We start from the raw sequence: 5278 nt of genomic DNA, 5'->3' as shown, positions 1-5278 counted from the left end.
TGGAGAGATGGCTCAGCCATTAAAGGCTAGGCTCAGAACCATAAATATAAAATCTAACAGGTGTCTGTGTTTTACCGTTTGTGATAGCAGGTTAGATAATACTGCCGTGCTAAAGATAGGGCTAAGAAACATTATATAGTCCAACAACACTTTATTTAATTAATATAACATAGTAGCATAGTGTTTTCATTGCAATAGCACTAGAATAACTAAAATTCAGGGATTATTTCTTAACATATAATCCTTTTGGTTATGATTTCTCCTTGTACTAGAGATTTCAATCAATTCTGGTAAGTTATGAGTATGAGATGTCTCCTTGTTTGTTTGGTTGGTTTTGTTTTGTTTTGTTTGAGACAGGGTTTCTCTGTATATATCCCTGGCTGTCCTGGACTCAATTTGTAGACCAGGCTGGCCTTGAACTCACAGAAATCTGCTGCCTCTGCCTCCATGAGTGTTGGGATTAAAGATGCTACCACACCTAGCTTCTCCATTTTTTTTTTAATGTAGGCTCTTAGAGCTGTGAACTTGCCTTTAGAAACACCATTGTTTCACCTAAATTTGTGTATACTGGGTATTTTCATTTAATTCTAGAAAGTCTTTAATTTCTTTCCTTATTTCTCTCTTGATTGAATTTTTATGCAGTAGAGAAATGAACAGCTTCCATGAGTTTCTAAGATTTCTGTTGTTGATATCCAGCTTTAGTCTGTGCAGACGGAGAGGATGTAGTCTGCTATTTAAATTTTCTTCTATCTTTTGAGACTTGCTCTCTGTCTTCATATGAGATCAATTTTGAAGAAAGTTGCATGAGGTGCTGAGAAGAAGGTATGTATACTCCTTTGTATTTGGGAGAAATGTTCTGTAAATAACTGTTAAATTCATTGTCTTATAATATCAGTCAGCTCCATCATTGCTATATTTAGTTTTTGTCTGGATGACCTGTTTATTGGCAAGAGTGAGATATTGAAGTCTCACTTTGTGAGGGTCAATTTGTGGTTTAGGCTACAGTAATGTTTCTTTTACAAAATTGAGTAACCTTGTGTTTGGAGAGTAGTTGCTAGAATTAAAATGTCATCTTCTTGGATTTTTCCTGAGTACGAAGTGTTCTTCATTATTTCATCTGAATAGTTTTGATTTGAAGATTTTTTTTGTTGATGTTTTTGTTTATTTGTTCCTTTGTTGTTTTTTGTTGTTGTTGTTGTTGTTGTTGGGGTCTTTTCTGTGGTGTGTGTGTGTGTGTGTGTGTGTGTGTGTGTTTATCAGTTATCAAAATGTCTATACCTACTTTCTTGTTAGGTCCATCTGCTTGGAATATCTTTTTCCAACATTTTACCCTACCATGATATCTATACTTAATGTTAAGGTATGTTTCATGGATGTTGCAGAAAAGTTAATCATATTTTTGTATCCATTCTCTTAGTGTGTCTTTTTGGGGGAAATTGAACACAATGAGGTTGAAAGACATCAGTGATGGTTGTTTCTGGTTATTTTGTGGTTGTTATTTCATCTGTGTGTGTGTGCTTAATTTCTTTTTTTTTTTTTCAATGCAGTTTATTCAGGAACCTTGAACAATCATCGGACCCTGGGGAAAGCCAGCCCACAGCTTAAATAGCCTCTGGGTAGCCAACCCCAGCGTGCCACGTGGGCAATGCAGATAGGTCCACATACACGGAAGCAAGCCAGATCTCAGTCTTAGCCAAATATGGAGTTGTTTGTGACAGAGAGCACTCACCATCGGAAAGGTGGAAGGCGGAAACCAGCTCCATTTTTAAGGCGCCGCAGTACGCAGCTCTCTACAGTTCCCCCTTTTTGTTTTAGACGCATCAGGCAAGAGTAGAGGTCTGATCTCTGATATTAGAAATAAATTGGGACTTTGTACCGATGTTCATTTAGGTGTCATCCACCCAAAGAGCATCAGACCAGTCCGATACCTTTTTCTCAGAGGCGGGACCTGGGGCATCAACCTGCATGCAATCAGACTTGCTCTTCTCTGGGTCGAGAGCGGCTGACCCTGAGTGCAGTGCTTAGCCTCGCATCCTGAGCATAACATTTTAGCTTTTTATGGTAGCCAACCATGCTTGGGGAGACTGTCCTGCTTCAATGGCTGTAAAGGCCTGAATGATCATGGCTGCATTACGCTGTTGTAAGACTCTAATCTTGCATATACACCACAGGCAAACCAAGGAGACCAACACCAGAAGGCCTGCTAACGCTCCCATGCCTGCCCATTCCTTCAGATGATTCATGGCTGCAGCAATCCATGGTGATAATCCTGTGGCTAGTCCTGCGTCCACTCTGGTAGAATTTACTGTGACAATGGCCACTCTCAGCTGCTCCATCGTAGTATCGAATTCTTCAGTCCAATTACCTAAAATATAGCTAGACAATTGTTTAGACAGATTTGCAGCACAGGAAAGATTCTCATGTTGTATGCTAGTGACACAAAGTCCAGCATACTTTCATTGACAGCCAGGTTGAGCGATTTGCCATAGGGTATCAATTTGCTCCTTGTGCTTAATTTCTTTAGGTTGGTGTTTTCCTTCTTATTCCTTCTGTAAGGCTAGATTTCTAAATAGATACAACTTAAATTTATAGAATGTGTTATTTTTTCCTTTATGGTTATTGATAATTGCTGGGTATAATAGCCTGGGATGGAATCTGTTTTCTCTTAGGGTATTTAGCACATCTGTCCAATCCATTCTGACTGTTAAAGTTTCTTTGGAGAAGTTGGGTGTAATTCTAAGAGATGTTACTTGGCCTTTGTTCCCTTGCAATTTTAATATTCTTTCTTTGTTCAGTACATTTAATGTTTTGTTTTTATGTGCCTGAGGTACTTTTTTCTGCTCCAGTCTATTCAGTGTTCAACATGCATCTTGTGCCTTGATAGGTGTTGCAGGATATTTGACCCCATTGAGAATACTGAGAATGTGAACTCTAAAAAGCTGTTTCTAGTTGTGGAGTGGCTCAACCCCAGGACAAATCTTTGATCCAAAAGCTTTCTACACACAGGATTAAATAAAGCTAACCTCATGCTGGAGAGGCTGTGGAGAAAGGAGAGCTCTCCTCCACTGCTGGTGGGGTTGTAAACTTATACAACCACATTAGAAATCAATCTGGTGCTTTCTCAGACAATTAAAAATAGTGCTTCCTCAAGATCCAGCTATACCACTCCTAGGCATATATCCAAAAGATGCTCAAATATACAATAAGGACATTTGTTTAACCATGTTTGTAGCAGCTTTATTTGTAATAGCCAGAATTTGGAAACAGCCCAGATGCCCCTCAATTAAGGAATGGATATAGAAATTGTAGTACATCTACACAATGGACTATTACTCAGTGATTAAAAAAAAAAACCAAACAAACAAACAAGAAAATCATGAAATTTGCAAGTAAATGGTAGGAACTAGAAAAAAACAACCTGAGTGAGGTATCCCAGAAGCAGAAAGACACACAGGGTATCATAAGTGGATACTAGACATATAAGATAAACATACTAAAATATGTACACCTAAGGAAGCTAATCAAGAAGGAGGACTCTGTCTAAGATGCTCAATCCCCATTCAGAAAGGCAAAGAGGATGGACATCAGAAGAGCAAGAAAACAGGGAACAGGACAGGAGCCTACCCCAGAGGGCCTCTGAAAGGCTCTACCCTGCAGGGTATCAAGGCAGATGTTGAAACTCATAGCCAAACTTTGGGCAGAGTACAGGGAATCTTATGAAAGAAGCGGGAGATAGTAAGACCTGAAGAGGAAAGGAGCTCCACAAGGACAGCGGCAGATCCTAAAATTCTGGGCACAGATGTCTTTTCTGAAACTGATACTCCAGCCAAGGACCACTCATAGAGATGGCCTAGATCCCCTGCACAGAGGTAGCCTATGGCAGTTCAGTATCCAAGTGGTCTCCATAGTAATGGGGACAGGGACTGTCTCTGACAGGAACTGATTGGCCTGCTCTTTGAACATCTCCCCTGAGGAGAAAGCAGCCTTACTAGGCCACAGAAAAAGACAATGCAGCCACTCCTGATGAGACCTGATAGACTAGGATCAGAGGGAAAGGGAGGAGAACTCCCTTTTTAGTTGAGGACAAGGGTGGGGAAGATGGAGGGTGGGATTGGGAGGGGAGGAGGGAGGAAAGTACAGGGAGGATACAAAGTGAATAAACTGCAATTAATAAAAATAAAATAATTAAATAAATGAATAATAAATAAAGTTAACCTAAGATCAAGAGGCAGAGCAAGTAACCACCTGACAGAGATAAAAGAGAAGGGAAGGACTTTGAGAAAGGGATATTTATTTCAATATGAAGAAGAGGAAGCGTCTTTTGGCTTTTGATCTGGGACATCAGCTGAGTAAGAAAGGCTTTTTCCTCTGGATCCTGAGCTGAATATAGAGGTCAGCTAGGTGCTTTCTCTGCCTGTCTGAGCTAGTAGGCTTTTACCCCAGCAATTGGCTCCTAAATCTTTATTGATAAAATCAAACAACTGGGATTTTCTTTATTTAAAACAACAGTCAAGTAAATTTTCTTCTGTAATTTTATTGAAAATATTTCCGGTGCCTTTTACCTGGGTTGCTTCTCCTTGTGCATTTTTAATTCTTAGATTTGGTCTTTGCATAGTTTTCCAGACTTCTTGCATATTTTTTACCATGAACTTTTTCTTTGACTGATGTATCCTTTTCGTCAATCATGTCCTCAATGCTTGAAATTCTCCCTTTCATCTCTTATATTCTGTTGGTGAAACTTGCCTCTGTGGTACCTGTTTGAATTTGTAAAATTTTTATTTGCAAAATTTCTTCAGTCTCAGTTTTCTTTATTGTTCCTATTTCTACTTTCAGGTTTTAAGTGGTTTTATTCTTTTCCTACCACAGTGTTTTCACAGACTTCTTTAAGGCATTTCTTAATTTTCTTTTTAGGGACCTCTATTACATTTATAAATGCTGTTTTAGGGTCTTTTTTCTTGTGTTTCAGCTACAGTGGAACACTCAGAGCCTTCTGTGGTGGGTTTATTAGGCTCTTGTGAAGACATATTGTGCTGGCTGTTATTGTCTGTGTTTTCACACTGAATATAGGCATCTGTGACTGGAAAGATTATAATTCTAGGTGCTGCAACTGTTAATCCTGAAATTTGCCAGAGAAAAACCAATTCCAACATTTTAGGCCAAATTTAAATCAAACCTAATAAAATATTAAATATTGAGCAAGAGATGGACTTTGGTCAGGATTAAGGCTGCTTAGTTTTAACTGAAAGTCTATTTTATTACATATTAAAATGGCTACTAC

Source organism: Meriones unguiculatus (assembly GCF_030254825.1).
Source record: "Meriones unguiculatus strain TT.TT164.6M chromosome 16 unlocalized genomic scaffold, Bangor_MerUng_6.1 Chr16_unordered_Scaffold_43, whole genome shotgun sequence".
NCBI lineage: Eukaryota > Metazoa > Chordata > Mammalia > Rodentia > Muridae > Meriones > Meriones unguiculatus.
The sequence above is the reverse complement of the archived record's forward strand: the minus strand, read 5'-3'. Positions refer to the sequence as shown.